This window comes from Marmota monax, unplaced genomic scaffold (genome assembly GCF_021218885.2).
Source record: "Marmota monax isolate L192 unplaced genomic scaffold, Marmota_monax_Labrador192_F-V1.1 WCK01_AAM20220418_F8-fsc00842, whole genome shotgun sequence".
Taxonomy (NCBI): Eukaryota; Metazoa; Chordata; class Mammalia; order Rodentia; family Sciuridae; genus Marmota; species Marmota monax.
Genome location: NW_026693497.1, coordinates 89,466 through 106,819, shown reverse-complemented (window position 1 = coordinate 106,819; position 17,354 = coordinate 89,466). Strand labels below are relative to the sequence as shown.

At 39.7% G+C, this 17,354-nt stretch overlaps 1 non-coding gene and 2 pseudogenes across 1 annotated transcript; 2 read left to right on the top strand and 1 right to left on the bottom strand.

Annotated features, from left to right (window-relative positions):
* The first annotated feature begins 2,408 nt into the window (after nucleotides 1-2,408).
* On the top strand, nucleotides 2,409-2,511 carry LOC124102148 (U6 spliceosomal RNA). The gene has a single exon (XR_006854810.1). It is a non-coding gene; the product is annotated as a U6 spliceosomal RNA (small nuclear RNA).
* A 7,926-nt stretch (nucleotides 2,512-10,437) lies between these two features.
* Nucleotides 10,438-11,850, top strand: LOC124102147 (aldo-keto reductase family 1 member B1-like; annotated as a pseudogene).
* A 4,315-nt stretch (nucleotides 11,851-16,165) lies between these two features.
* LOC124102141 (olfactory receptor 7E24-like) lies at nucleotides 16,166-16,924 on the bottom strand (annotated as a pseudogene).
* Nucleotides 16,925-17,354: the final 430 nt, after the last annotated feature.

Below are 17,354 nucleotides of genomic sequence, written 5' to 3'. Positions count from 1 at the left end.
ACAGAAGTTGGTAATTTGTAAGATCATCAAATTGTGCAGCTGAGAGTCCTAGAGACTCAGCAAAATGACAACAAAACTGAGAAGCCACAGAGGCGAGGGTTCATAATGACTAGATAATGCAGGGGGTAAGAGATGGCCACAAACCTGTCGAAGGCCATCACAGTCAGAAGCATATAATCCATACAAATAAAAATGGCAAAAAGAGACATCTGTGTCAAGCATCCTTCATAGGAGATATGTTCATTGTGTGTTTGAATGTTTACAATCATGTTTGTGACCATTGTAGAGATGACACCAATGTCAGCCAAGGACAGGTTGGAGAGGAAGAAGTACATGGGGGTGTGGAGGTGGGGGTCAGAGCTGACAGCCAGGATTATGAGCAGGTTCCCAAGCAGCATACCAGGTACATGGACAGGAACAGTCCAAAGAAGAAGGGCTGCAGGTCTGGAACTTCTGAGAGGCTCGGGAGTTGGAATTCAGAGACACGGGTTACGATTTGTGCTAGTATACTGCTTGGACACCTTTTGAAAAAACAAAGCAGGTGTTACAAAAAAATACCTAAAGAGGCACCCCTTATTCTGTAAGGATTTGAATTTAAGTATGTACAAGGAAGCTGCTCACATATTAGGTCCATACACCTTCAACAACAGTTGTCAGTAGTGAGAATCCCAGTCTCTACATACTCTTTCATTCTTTCTCCATAATTCACCCCTCTTTCCATACTCACATTTGTGGCATTTTCATAAGCAAAGTTAGAAATCCAGGAGCAGAGGAGAGAAAAAGTTCATGATCACAATGGAATATAGCTTACTGTTTTAAAAAAAAAGGAAATAAGTAATGACTTCCTGTAAGAGAAATTAGGAAGCAATTGATATACCTCATTTGGTTCTAAGGCCTTGGAACAAATTCCTTTGACAAGATATTTGTGACTATGTAACGACTGCTTTTCCTGACAACTAAATCAAGGGGGATGCATCATAACCAGAAAGAAGTATGCTCTATTTTCTGAAAGGGGTTTCATCATTCTTTGATCTTCTCATTTGCCTCCTTTGTGCATTTAAGTCTTCTCTTTAAAAATTATATAACAAGAAATAGGAAACCTTGCCTATAGTAAACTTCAGATTTTGATAAACAAGATTGAGTCAGTGCACATAATCAATAATAGCATTAACCACAAATGTGGCACTGGTGTGCAGTGTACCTGTCAATTATATTTAAAACCTACCCTGTAAAATCTCCTTTGAATAGTTTTATTTCATGCAGGTTTATTGTGTCAACCAATACAATATCTGCAAAGTATCTGTTCTATAAAATGCCACTTAACTTTTTCTTTTTCTTGATCCTGTACTTCCTCTAGCTTGCCAAAACTGCTTCATGGTTTTATGATCTCAGTCCATCAAGTATATTGATTATGATCTAAGAAAAAGGAAAGCCCTTAAACTCAAGTTTTATTTCCAATCTTCTTATTTCTTCATGGATTTTCTGGTCAGTCATTCCTGACACCTTGATTTCAATTCTCTTCTTTAGGCTGCATGAAGTACACTTGGTTTCATTTTTATTTTTCACCATGATTGAACTGGATACAGCATAAAGCAGAATATAGTAAGAAATAATAAAACAACTTCAAAACTTCCTCACCTTTAAAATGGGGCAATAATTCCCAACCTTGTATGGTTGTCATCAGGAAATTTTTTAAACAAATCTTTCAAGCTGCATAACTTGTAATTCTCTCCCACTATTAAGTGTCCCTGTGTATACCTTAGAATATCTATACAGTGATGTCAGACCAACACCAATTATATCTGCATGTCCACATGTAAAGTTATCCGCAGTCCTTTCTTATACCAGATCTGATATCCATTGTCTAACAACATCCTGACATAGAACATGCTCCATGAATATTATCTACTATTATTGTCCATAATACCCATTACCTATATTAAAATACATTAATCTGATAATATTTGTGCCAGGAATAACATTAGCAAGAGATATGAATCATGATATAAGAAATTTGAGTCTTAGTATCTGTACTTGATTCCATTATCCTGCAAACCTGTCTCCCAGCACATCTACTGTCATGAAATGGGAGGTGTAATTTTCTGTTGGTATTTTCATTTCAGTGTTATCTACCATACATTTTCCTTTACAAAATTGCTTTAAAAGTACCTAAAAATACTCATCTAAGTATTCTGCAAAACAATGCCTATTGCCCATGAAAATATACCAGGTTACATTAACCTGAGGTGATAATTCCTCTGTGAAGTACATTCCTCTTCTTCAGTTTTTATCTGATGCAAAGTACTACCTGAAGAAAAGACCCTGCCATTTAGTAGGAGAGTTTATTAATATGGCAATGATTTCAAAACCTTTCTGCCAATAGATTTGTCACTGAAATAAGAATATGCTTGTTTTGGCAACACATATATTAAATTGGGATGATAACAGAGAAGATTAGCATGGCCCCTGTGCAAGTATGACATGCAAATTCATGAAGTGTTCCATATTTAAAAAAAAGATTTTTCCATAACATCTTGGTTGGGGATAGGAGACTGATTTACAATGGAAAAAAAATCATGTTGAAATTTGCTATTAATGACCTACATTTAGGTCCCTATAAGAGCAGACAATATCACCTACATCTTCTCAATCCTAATACGTATCAGGAAAATGAAACATCAACCCAAGTAGTAATGTGCTGTCTTTGAAGAGTCCTGAAGAAATTTTGTCTTGTGCAGGGAATACTGTTTCCCTCTGGCTACAGCAGAAGGGCTGGTGCCCTGGGCTGGAGTCAGGAAGGCAACATGTCAGACCCACATCCCACCTGCCAGTGTGTGCGCAGTGTATGAATCTCTCCTCCTCTCCCTGCTCAATGCTTGAGGGAAACACAGATTATAACACCATCTGCACAACATGTGGAGCATCAAAGGGAAATGTGGAATTCAATAAATATTTGGTCAAAGGAAAAAGGAAACTGTTCTAAAATGCACAGCACATGCATCTGAAAGGGCAAAAATAAAGTGTCCCATCCAGAAATAGGACCAGTCACTTCAGACCACTGAATGCATCTGTTGAGTGGCATGAAGATCAACCTAGTCATGCTATCAGTAACAATAATGTCCGGAAATTTTTGGCCCAGATTTTATTCACATATCTCATATTATACAGAGAATAGTACCAAGTATCTATTTATCTTTACTCATTGCAGCTGCATCAGTGGGAAATCAGCTCAGATGGCAAGCTGACTCTAGACCCAAGTGAAACTAGGGACTGCCTTACAGACATAGAGATTGGGATTGACAGACTCTAAAATGGATCAATCAAATATATGTATATGTATATATATATATATATATATATATATATATATATATATATATATATATATTGTTGTTGTTGTTGTTTTATATTCCCACTTAACAGTTTTCAGCCTAAGTCCACAGATCTTAACCACTGGTAAATCTCAGGTATATTTTATAACTCCTTCCAGTTTTTTGAGTGAAATCAAGACCTAATATTAGGTTTCCTCTGAGATTGAGAGGGCTGTTTTCATCCATGGAAGAGCATGTGGTGAGCTCAAGAAGGCTATAGAGGGAGGCCAGGAGCATGATCTATGCTGAATGACCATGAGCCTCTCTTACTGATCTCTCCTGTGACCTGTGGCTGTTCTTCCATAGTACATGCAGCAGCCACACACACACACACACACACACACACACACACACACACACATACACACACTGCTCTGCCCTGTGATCCCCAGGAATCCCACAGGAAAAGCCTTGCTCTTTCTGCACTGACAGGGAAGAGAAATGGCTGGTGGGCTTGCTGATGGGACAGCCTGCCAGGGTTCTCCTGTGATAGCCTGTGTCCATGGCCAGACAGCCCAGTGCAAATAAGGCTGCATCTTTTCCTATCTAGGAAAGGAGTAAAATTTACATATGTAAAACACAATTCTTCCTTTTCTATGTAATAATAATGAATTGTATAAATATAACTAAAGTGAGATGGTGCACATGAAATGATATAGAAAAAGTTCCTCAGCACCTGAGCCTGGGAAGCCCTGCACCTCAGTTCATGGTGGTCTGGCTTCTGTCACCCTCCTCATCATCCTTATCACCTCCCTAGTCCTTTTTCAGAGCTTAGGAAACACTTCTGAAGAACTCATTTTGTGCTATTGTGGGTGAGATTTCTGCGTGAATTAGAACCAGTGTGGGTGGAGAGCACATATTGAACTTCTGATCTCCCACCTGTAACAAAAGCTTGAACCCCACAACCCCAAGGTTAAAGCTGCATGTTGGTGTCCTCCCATCTGGTAACACTACCCCAACAGTCCTTCCCACTTCCAAGGCCCACTCTGTACTTACTGGGTCATGTTGCTCTCCTGCAGGGTCATGACCAAAAAGTGCTGACCCTGAGACCCTACCATGTGTGGAGCCCAGGGAAGGAGAAACTGTGCCCACAGGAACAGATCATGTGCTCTGGAGTTTCCTGATGCAGACAACTCAGGAGGAGGCATGGCCATGCAGCTCACTGGACAAGAACCATAAACTGAAGGACTACAAGCACATTCTGAGTGAGGACTATATATGACCTTGGAAGATCAATACACAGAGCTCATAATTAGATTAGACTAATTGGTCCATGAAATCCCCATCTCCAAGGACTTTCCATTATCATCAATGGGTAAGGCAAAGAAAATAGTTTTGGTCCCCAACACTAATGAGGAGCTCACCTGTGTATTTATTCAATGTACATCTTTCCCTTCTCAGACTTAAAAATACATCTGCTTGTAAGATGTATTATTATTAAAGTATAAGGAGCAAAAATTTGCTGTGGGAAATTTAATAAGTATATACTTCTGTGACATTAACTTAATCACTTTTTAAAATTAAGCATTTAGTCATCAAGATAATAGTGGGCCTACTGATCAATATGATTTCCAAAGGATTACTTTGCAATATTGGAATGATGTGAAACTCTAAAATGCTCTGAGTATCTCCTGCAATTCCCTTCACTCCAACTTTGCTTTTCCTAGGCTCATGGACATCTCTGCCATTGTTCTTGAGTAATTGAAGGTTGTAGATGCTGTTAAGGGAAAGTATGGGGCTCCTGTGTCCATGACATAAACACAAACCAGAGCTTCTCCATCTTGTCTCTGGCTCTGTGGGACGTACCTGAGTAGGAGGAAGGTACAGACAGGAGAGCACCAGTGAAACCCTGCTGAGCAAGGCCAGGACCTGTGCACAGAGCAAGGGTCTACTCAGTGTTTAACACATTTTTTTTTCGTCTCCTGTGTCAAAGATGGTATAGGCTCTATGGAATCAAAAATGAAAGGGGGATGGTTATTCCACCCAAATATATAGCATATACTTACATCAGGGGAGTATGGAAAGGTAACGTTACAGAAATATGAACACAATAAGGTCATTCACAAGATATTTCAGTTGAAGAGCATGAAGATGAGCCTTTCCATATTAATAATAACTCTCTACCATTTGTGCCTGTATGTTACACCTTTATCACATCTCAGTCACATCGGGAGCACAGGTTTTCTGTTTAATCTGGATTCAACGTCATTATATCAACTGGAAATCATCTTGGTTGACATTACTGAGAACCAGAGAAGCTAACTAACTGCCTTTCTCTAACTGCCCTTTGTTCAATAAGGAATGAGTCCAGCTAACAGCAACCAAAATTTAATTGTGAATCTCTGGGTCTGATGCACAGATGTTTTTCACTGTTTCCCATCCATCAGAACATTTTTAAACTGAAGCAGATTATAGCCATTTATAAACTATTTCCAAGGCCCTGAGTAGTAATGAAACCCAGGCCTGCTTTGCTCCTCATCAGATGGAGGCTGCTGGTTACCAGAATGCAGGAAGACATGGCAGCTGCAAGGTGTCCTGAGTAGAAAAACACGGAGGTCTCTGTTGGAAGGTTTGAGCCCACTTGACCCAAGATCTTTGTCTCATCTCAGATATTCTTCCTGAATTGGTGCACCTGATGCCACTGACTTCTGTGTCCTGGAATCTACCAGAAATCCCAAGGGAAGTGCCCAGGAAAAGGGTCCCATCTTGGCATGACAGGAAAATGCAACACAGGAGTGCTTGTGGAAGGGACAACCTGCCAGCACTGGCCTGCCCAGGTGCCACGTGCCTCAAATCCACAGTGCATTTCAAATGTGTTTTCAGTTAGTCAACATTAAAAGTTACATAAACACCTGTGGTCCTTTATATTCTCTATAATGAAATAACTGGTACTTTTACCTGGGGAATATTTTGCACAGTAATTCAAACTATCTACAAATAAGGCAGAACTCATAATGTGGCACTCAGGGATCTCCCAAAAAACGATCATAATGTTCAGATGCTAATCTTATCCTGATCCTCATCCTCATCACTTTCATACTGTTTTTGGAATGTTGAGGACATGGTTTTAAGCACACATTTTCTCCCCTTGTGGATGACAGTGTACAGCTAGAAGAGTCTGTGGGAGTAAGACAGGACTTTCCATGAGCCTTCTGTTGCACTCACTACAACCAGGCATATGAACTCACAGTACGATCACTGACAATCTGCACCTTGTTCTCCCATCTGGGTAGACAAAGTGCATGCTCCTTCTGATGGTGAAGAAATAATTCTATGCAATGTCCTTCCTCCATCCTTCTCCTCCCACAGCAGCTACTGATTCACACTGGGGCTCTGCTGATTTAGGACTAAGGAGGGCAGTTCCAAAGCCCGCAAATCCCTGAGGCCCAGTGCCCTCCACATGAACCTCAGGATATCCACTCAGACTTAGCTAGGAGCTTCCTGATACAGACATCCACAGCAGGGAGATGCGCTGGAATGGAGCTCACTGGCTGGGGTCCTCAAGCTGAAGGGCTGGAAGCATAGGCTGGTTTCTAACTATTGTACAACCTTAGCAGCTCAGTGCATGTGGCTCCTATTTACCAAGTAGTTGAACATGTCAGCAACCCTAAGTGCTTCCTAATACTAAGGATGAAGAACAAGAGGAAAAAATGAACATCACCAAGTGTTTAATCAGTTCATCTCTACTAATGAAGGGACTCTTCTCTACTATAAATTTTTAATTTATTTTTTTAAAAACTTTTAGCATTATATTACTATTATTGTGGTAAATTTAACTTACAAAATTTATCATTTTTCCATTCCCAAATATATTGATCAGCAGCATGTATCACATAAATATTTTTATGAAATGTACATCATCTTTACCTCTAAAATCTTTCATTATTTTAAAGTGACAGTTTATTAGCAATATAAAGATTGCCAAACATTCATTCCCAACACTGGCTACAGGTATTGCACTAAAAATATGTGAGGAATTAAATAGATCATTAATACTGAAAGTCAGATTAACAGAACTGGATGTTTAGCTTTGCTGCATTTTGAATCATACATTGAAATGGGACTCTGAAGGTGCTGAGATTATATGACCCTGCTGTGCAGCCTTCTCAGGGCACCTTTAATGTCCCTGTTCCTAAGTCTGTAGATGATGGGATTCAGCATGTGGGTGATCACAGTGTACATCACTGCGGCCACTGCACCCTTCCTGGGAGAATGTGAGACAGCTGATCCAACCTACACTCCACTGCCTCTTCATAAATATAAGCAAACAACTGCCCAGTGAGACTCATAAATGGAGAATTCTTTGTGCTTCTCACCTGATGATGAGCTCCTCAGAATAGAGGAAATTATTTTATAATAGGAGCAAAGGATGTCTGTGGTGGGGAAAAGGCCATATATGGCATCAAGAAAATACCTGGCAATATTATTAGATAAGATGTGAGAACAGGCAAGAAAAGAAAGCTGAGAGGGTCACAGAAGAAATTAGCAATTTCTACACTCTCGGAGTAGGCAAAGTGCAATAAAGCCATATTGTGCCACTGGGATTCCAAAAAGCCAAACAAAATGATACCCAAACTAACAGGCCACAGAGATGAGGGTTCAGGGGTGACAAATGGCCACAAACAGATCATGAACCATCAGAGTCAGAAGCACATAATCCATGTATTCAAAATGGTAAAAAGAGACATCTGTGTCAAGCAGCCCCCTACGGAAGTGGCTCTCTTATGAGCTAAGATGTCCACAATCACCTTGGGACCATGGTTATAAGAGACAGAAGTCAGCCAAGGACAGGTTGGAGAGGAAGAAGTACATGGGGGTGTGAAGGTGGGAGTCAGAGGAGATGGCCAGGATGATGAACAGGTTCCCAAGCACTGTGACCAGTTACATGGACAGGAACAGTTCAAAGAGGACAGGCTGCAGGTCTGGGTCTTCTGAGGGTCCCATGAGATTGAATCCTGAGACACATGTTAAAATTTGTACTTCTATATTGCTTGGACATCTTTGAAATAGAAAAAAGATGGAAGAAATGAAACAAATAAGCAGGCATAATTCTTTTTATGTTGTTAATTCTAGTATTCATGGTAATTTATTCACACCTCTGATCCATATACCTTCATTAATATTTCACAGTTGTGACAATCTGTATCTTCTTAGTACTCTTTAATTATTTTTTCTGTATTATCTCCACCTATACACCCCTACTTTAGAGACATTCAACTAAATTTTGGAAGTACAAGGAAATTAGAGAAAACCAATCCATCATCACAGTAAAATAAAGCCTATTCTTTTCAGGGAAAAAAAAAAAAAACAGGAGAAGAAATATCTCTCATTCCTTAAAAAAAATCCATTGATTCTGGTAAAAGGAAATTAGGAAGGTTTTTAATATGCCTTATTACATTCTAGGATAATGATACAAACTCCTTTGATATAGAACAGATAGAATATATATACATACACAATACACATATATATGAATGGTATATATATATATATATATATATATATATATATATATCACTAATATATATGTGTATATATATATATATATATATATCACTAATATATATGTGTATATATATATATATATATATATATATATATCACATATGTGGAATACATGGAATATTATATATACATATCCCTCCATACATGTATATACATGGATGGATATGTAGGTATGATATGTATGTATAATATATACCCATAAGAGCTAGAACTGAAAAATCTGAAGACTTAATTAAAGTTGATAGCTTATAAACCATAAGTTCTGGCAATAATGTTGGGAAAAGAAACACTTTTACATTATAGATGGGAATATAAACAAGTACTAAGAAAATCAGAATGGAGGTTCCTCAAAAGACTAATAATTGAAATGACATATGATCCTACTATACCAGTCCTTCATATTTATCCAGAATTAGAGACAGCATTCTTTAGAGATGTATGCATTCCCTTGTTTATAGCAGCACAATTCACAACAGCCAAGTTATGGAACTTGGCTAGGCATCCATCAAAAGGTGAATGGATAAAGAAACTATGGCATCATGAGAACACATTCTTACATGCCAGGTTTCATTCTTCTGTGTAAGTGTTCATCCAAGCATTCCATATATCTAAGATTTTCTGTTTTTCCTCCTTCATGGATATAAGTGCTATGTCAAATATTGTTTATCTTTTTAAAAACCATTTCATTTTTACTCATATCATTGGCCTAGGTAGACTTAAATTTTTTATAAATGTGGTTTAGTGGACTATCCATAAATAATATCACCAAATAAAAATGTGGCATGAGTGTACACTGTCCTTGTCAATGATTAGAAATAATTAAATGTTTTAAAAAAAACTTCTGAAATTACTTTTAAATTTTATGCAACTTTATTTGTATCAACCCCATAAATAGCTGGCGAGTATGGTTGGCAAGGCAATGGTTCTTTCTTTTCTTCTCTTTTCAAAATTTTTCTTTGTTTGTTTCAAGTCTGTTTTGGGTTTTATATGACCTGCCATGGTGCTTCATGTCTTTCTAATTTCAAGTCCTTCATTAACAGATGAGGATATTAGCACCTGAGAAGCCCTCAAACCCAGTTTGAGTCCCAGCTTTCTCATTTCTAGTAGTAGATTTTCACAACATTGCCTCCTGATACATGGATTGCCGTTCTCTTGCTTCAGCTGCCTGACGTCAACTTGGGTTCATTACTGTGTCAGGTCTTACTATGATTTATTTGGAGGGAAAAAAGGCACAAAAGAAAGCATACAACACATTGTTCCTGGCCTGGCATTTTGAGAGCCCTGAAGTGACCTGATGTTATCAAGGTGCTGACTTTCCCCACCTCCTTCTTCTCACCACCTTCACAAGCCTGTAGGACTGCTAACAAAACCTTTTAGAGGGAGCCATTTTCTAGGATCATGGATGAGATGTCTATGGGGATTAGAATCAGGGTCAAGAAAAGAAACATTTAGGCAGAACACAAGGCCCATTTAAAGTCGTGCGCTGGAGCCACTGCTGCATGGTTGAGGGCTGGGGTCTCTAACTCACTGCAGCAATGGTCAGCCACATCGAGCTCAATAGATGCCCCTCCTGGGACTAGGCACTTGGAAGTCATCTCCAGGCCTGGTGACTGAGGCTGTGAATGTAGCCATTGACCTTGGGTACACCATATTGACTGTGCTCAGGTGTACCAGAATGAGAAGGAGGTGGATGTGGCCCTTCAGGAGAAGCTCAAGGAGCAGGGGGTGAAGCACCATGAACTCTTCATGGCTAGCAAGCTGTGGTACACGTTCCATGACAAAAGCCTGGTGAAAAGAGCCTTCCTGAAGACCCTTAACTACCTGCAGTTGGACTACCTGGATCTCTACCTGATTTACTGGCCAATAGGCTTTAAGCATGGTGAAGACTATTTTCCATTGGATGCGGCAGGCTGCCGCAGTCTGGCTGGGCACAAATGCCGCAGTCTGGCTGGGCACACAATCACGAGCCACCACACAGCTTGTAGATTCAAACAGCAACTCTTTATTCCCGAACTCACACCAGCCGTCTACAATCACGTTCTGGGGAAATCCACGTTCTCTGCCCAAATCCACCTCCACTGGGCTTCTGTCTCCCAAAATATACTGTCTGAATCCCGTGAGAACTCAAGGGGAACTCAGGCAGCAGGATATGCCCTATTCCCAGCAGGAATAATCTTAAACCTTAAACCTGGAACCTAAACTGGGAACGCCCTAAACACGATTATCTTAAAACCGGGAACACCCTAATCTGCCTTGGTCCTTGAGCAAGGTCACCTACATTCAATGTCACTGCAACATGTCAGCAACATGGGGTACGCTGGCAAGGAAATTGTCATACCTACTTGGCTAATGGCTCCCAGCAGCAGGCAGCGTGGTTCCCAGTGACAGATTTTGTGGACACCTGGATGGCCATGGAAGAGCTTGTAGATGAAGGGCTGTTGAAACCAATTGGCATCTTTAACTTTAATCATCTTCAGGTCGAGAGGATCTTAAAGAAACCTGGCTTGAAATATAAGCCAGCAGTTAACCAGATTGAGTGCCATCCATACCTAACTCAGGAAAAGTTGATCCAGTACTGCCATTTCAAAGGCATTGTGGTGACTGCCTAAAGCCCCCTTGGCTCTCCCGACAGGCCCTGGGCCAAGCCTGAGGACCTTCCCTTCTAGAGGATCCCAGGGTCAAGATGATTGCAGACAAGTACAATAAAAGGACAGCCCAGGTGCCCATCTGATTCCCCATGCAGAGGAAATTGGTGGTGATCCAAGTCTGTGACACTGCACGTATTGCGGAGAACTTTCAGGTCTTTGACTTTGAGCTGAGCACCACCTTACTCAGCTACAACAGGAACTGGAGGAAGTGTGCCTTGGTGAGCTGTGCTACCCACAAAGATTACCCCTTCCACGCAGAGTTTTGAAGCTGTGGATGCCTGCTCTTCCACAAGGTCGCACCTGTTCCTGCCTCAATTTTCCAGGCAAGCTAGTCAGCAATGGGCAACACTGTGGGTTGCTAGCTTGACACTGATTGTGAAGAGCAGCCTCAGTAGATCAGGTGTCTCTTACAACCTTCTTTTGCCTTTCTTCTTGCTCATCTGGGAAAGTACAACCTGAGAATATTTTCTGACTAAAAAGAAGCAAAAGCAACAAATTTAAAATAGTGCCACTAATCATTGTGTTCTGACTGCTTGGAACTATAATCCCTTCAGCCAGACTTCTCTGCCTCAAATAAAAAGTCTTTTAGTGAACTTGAAAAAAAAAAAAGAAAGAAAAAGAAAAGAAACATTTAAAATGTTAAGTATGTGCAGATTTTTATAACCCAAGTATAACCAATAACCTAAATTTCACATTCCTCTGAGTTGAAATGTCACATATTGATATCCTCCCATCTGGCTTCCCAAAGTGTCATGCTTGTCTTCATGTTGAGAGAATAGTGCCTTTAATAGTCCCACCTCCATCCATCACCTCCATCACTCCTATGGGGTTAATCTGTGACTCACTCTCCTGGGTCACAAGCAAGAAAACACAAGACTGATGTGAATCCCTTGCTGGGTGCCCGATGAAGGCTAATGCACACTCCCCAGGTGGGGACACCTCTGTGGAGCCCACTGGCCTGGAGCCATCAATCTGAAGGGCTACAGGCAAAGGCTGATGTTAGCTATTACATGAATGGAGACTCAATGCACAGAGCTCTTTATTTGCCATTACTCCATAATATACCACTCTCAAAGGATTCATAATATAACTGAAAGCAGAATGTGAGAAAATGAATGTCTAAGAAATGATTTAGGGTGTTTCTCTACTCAAGAGTGAAGGTTCAGAATCCCTCCACAGAATCGATAAGAGAAGCCTGTGACATTGTATTCAGATTTATCCTGAGACTAGGACCTGAAAGCCTTGAGGAGGGTGACAGAAGAAATTGCCAATTTCCACCTCTAGGAAGCAGACAAGTTGCAAGGCAGCAAATGGTACAGCTGAGTCCTAGAGTCTAACAAAGATGATGCCCAACTAAGAGACCACAGAAGCGGGGTCCATGATACCTGTTAGTACAGGAAGTGCCTGTGGCCCCTCTCCAGTATTATGAGCAGGTTCCCACCCCATGACCAGGTATATGAGAGGAATGGTCCTAAGAGGACCAGCTGCACTTTCTGGATCACCTGAGAGTCCTGTGAGATGGAATTCTAAATTCCATGTTAGATTTAGACCATAGGAGGGGACACAGCTGTGGAGCCCCCTGGCCTGGGGCCATCAAGCTGAAGGGCTACTTGCAAAAACAGGTTAGATTTTGTGCTTCTATGTTGATAGAACAGCTTTGATCAGAAAAGAGGGTGGGATAAAGGAAAAACCAAGCAAGCTTCCAGGACTCTGAATACCTGTTTACTCCAAGCATTCACAGCTGGGTATCTAGAGTTGAGACCCAAACACCTTCAACAATATCTCACAGTTGTGACAAACTTAATCTTCCTGGAAATCTTTCATTATTGGTTTCCATATTATCAACTCCTTCTGATCAGAATTCTTTTTTAAGAAATGAGAATTGAGTCCAGGGTATCCTACATAGTAGGCAAGCAACCTATCACTGAAGTACACCTCCAGCCCTCCCCACTACCTTTTTATTGTTTTTGTTTTTTTTTTTTGAAACAGTGTCTCAATAATTTTTAGAGTCTGGCCCTAAACTTGTGATCCTCCTGCCTCAACCTCCTTACCAGTTGGGATTATAGACATGTGCCACTCTGCACAACCTACTTTAGGGATGTTAAACAGAAGAGCATTAGAAGACCAAGAACACTAGATGTAACAATCTCATGATCACAGCAATGTGCAGCCTACCCCAGGGGGTAAAAATCACAACATAAGAAATAGCTTTCTACTTTTCAGAAATAAGATGTATTTTAATTAAAGAAAAGTAATAAGCAATTTAATTTAATGTATTATATTCTAAGATAATGATTTAGATTCATTCAATGAAGGATATATATTAACATTGCATTAGAGCCAGCACTGTATAATCTGAAGACATTACAGATGAACATTCATTATCAGAACTTATTGTTTGGTGCCAATTTTCTTCCAGGAGTTCCAAAACTCTGTTATTGATTTCCCTCTCTGTTAGCTAAATGCTGTTTGTCTTTTAACAATCAATCATGCACATCCACAAGAATGGAGTCCTAATCAGAATGAGATGTATAGCATTCTTGAATAATTATATCAAAATTGTCATGCATAACTAAGAAGAACTAATAAAAACAAACATAAATAAATATATAAAATCATTCAAAATTCTGCTCCCTTCCTTACCTTAGGTAGATTTCAAATGTTGGGAAATATGGTTTATTTAACTGTACATAACCAATGGCATCACAGCCCAGATGTGTGGCATTACTATAAACTGTGCCAGTCAATGATTAAATAATAATGAAATTATTTCTAGAAATGTAATGCAGCTCCATTGGTACAAATGCCATAATTACCTGATGAGGAAAAGAGCTCTTTGCATTTTTTGCTGTGCCCTGCCAGTGGGCTTCCATGCTTCTATGTTCACAAACCCTCTCATTTACAGTTGAGAAATTTAGCACCATGGATGCCCTCAGAGACCAGGTTTAAGTCCCAATGTTTTTATGCTATTGCATAGATTTTCACATCAATTACTAAATTGATAAATGTACTGTAATTCTCTGACTACAGTCAGAAAAATTTTTAATGCTATTGCATAGATTTTCACATCAATTTCTAAACTGATAAAGGGACTATAATTCTCTGACTATAGTCATGTGAAGAAAACTCAGGGTCATTACTCTGTCAGGTTTCACAATGCTGCAGAAGGGATAAAATACAAAAGAGAACAGTGCAGAAACTACTGGAAACACAGGAGGAGATTCCTCAAGCCAAAAATCATGATAATAGTTATACCTAATGACCAGTTTGTCATAGAAATATTTTTTAACTTTTACATTTCTTCTTTAATGTTTCTCAATCTGATAGATTTATATATTTGAATGTGCAAATTTTAAAATATTCTGATTTCCTGGCATCAAATCTAAACAAATTCAATCAGACTGTATGCCTGGGAAGATCTTGATGGTCACTTTAAAAAAAAATAAGAGATGGAACCCAGGGGTGCTTAACCAGTGAGCCACATCCCCAGTTCTTTTTACCTTTTTATTTTTAGACAGGGTCCTGCTAAGTTACTTAGGGCCTGGCTAAGCTGCTCAGGCTGGCTTTGAACTTGAGATCCTTTTACCTTGGACTAAGGAGCCACTGGGATTACAGGTGTGTGCCACCAAGCTGGGTGGTCTTTTCTTAAAGCAGGGATGGGAACCTTGACCTTAGAATATATCCTGTCATTCAGAAATCATAAATAACATTACTTGTTATTACTACAAATAAAAATACCAATTTTAAAATTAAAAAAAATAGTAATATCATTTACTAACATTTGCTTCATAATTATAACCGTATCTAGATTGGAATAATCACATTGAACTTTGACTTCTTGGTAACTCTGCATGATTCCATTCTCCTGCAAAGCTCTCACTCAAAACCAAATAGTGGCATGAATTTGACAGGTAGATTTTGTTCTCTACCAATGTAGAAAGTATTGACTCTACATTACAGTATTGACTTATACATGCATAAACTCTTTTCTCAAAAACTTAAAAAAAAGGAACCTAAACCTCATCTAAGTGGTCAAGAACACAAAACCTACTGCCCTGAAATATACTATTTTATATCAACTAGTGTTTTTCAGTGTATCTGTGAAAGACAAATAATTGTTTTTATGCTTTAACAAATACACAGAGAGACGTAATTAAACTGGTAAGTTTATTTCTGTGACAATCTATTCAGAATTCTTATGTGACTCCCCATTTTGCATGAGTGAGAATTACTTTGTAATATATGGGTGTAGGTTTGTTGATTGACTTCCACAATTCCAGAATGTTCACTATTGCTATTATACTCATATATTTATTGTTCCAAAAACAATAAATGGAAGTTTTAAAAAGTTATATTTTTCACCATTCTCAATTATGTAGAACAGCAGCCTTAATCACATGGTTGTGCCTATGACACAATCATCTTCAACCAACTCTAAAATTTTTCATTATTCCAAAGTGATATTTTGTTCCAATGTAAAAAATTTCCAAACATACTTACCCAAACTAGCTAGAGTCATTATATTAAAAATGTGAAAAGTGAAGCCATTAGTATTACTGAAAGGGCAGATTAACATGACTGGACATTTAGCTTTAATGCATTTTGAGCACACATTGCAAGTGACTGCTACATGTGATAACATTAAACAATTCTGCTGTGCAGCTTCTTCAGAGCAACTTTAATGTCCCTGTTCCTAAGGCTGTAGATGAAGGGGTTCAGCATGGGGGTGACCACAGTGTACATCACTGAGGCCACTGAACCCTTCCTGGGAGAAGGTGATGAAGGTGACCCAAGGTACACTCCAAATGCTGTCCCATAAAATAAGCCAACAACTGCCAGGTGAGAGCCACAGGTGGAGAAGGCTTTGTACCTCCCCCCTGAGGATGGGATCCTCAGAATGGAGGAAACAATCTTATAATAAGAGAAAAGGATACCTGAGATGGGTAAAAGGCCATATATGACTCCAAGAAAATACTTGACAATGTTATCAGAGAAGGTGTCAGAACAGGAGAGATTCAGAAGTTGAGAAGGGTCACAGAGGAAACTAGAAATTTCCACATCCTTGAAGCTGGTAATTTTTAAGGTCATGAAACTGTGCAGCTGGGAGTCCAAAAGACTCAGCAAAAAAAGATACCAAAGTTAAGAAGCCACAATGGCAAGGGCTCATAATGACCAGATAATGCAGAGGATGACAGATGGCCACAAATCTGTCATAGGCCATCACAGTCAGAAGCATACCATCCATACATCCAAAAATGAGAAAAAAGGACATCTGAGTCAGGCAGCCCACATAGGAGATGGCTCTGCTGTGAGTTAGGATTTCACAATCATCTTTGGGACTGAGGTGGAGGAGAAACCGATGTCAGCCAAGGACAGGTTACAGAGGAAGAAGTACATGGGGGTGTGGAGGTGGGAGTCAGAGCTGATGGCCAGGATGATGAGCAGGTTCCCAAGCACTGTGACCAGGTACATGAACAGGAGCAGTCCAAAAGGATGGGCTGCAGGTCTGGTTCCTCTGAGAGGCCCAGGAGATGGAATTCTGATATGTGCATTACATTTTGTGATTCTGGACACCTTTGGGAAAGGCAAAGAGTGTAAACAACAACAACAACAAAAAGCATCATCATTCCCACCTCACTCTGTCCATTTGAATTCAGGTGTTCGCTAGGAAGCCGCTCACACTGGAGATCCACACGCCCTCAACATAGTTCTCAGTAGTAAAACACACAGTCTTGCACACTCTCACTGTAGCTCTCTCTGTCATTCACTCCTCTTTCCACACCCTGTTGGGAGACATTGAGCTGAACAAATTTAAAAACACAAGAGTAAA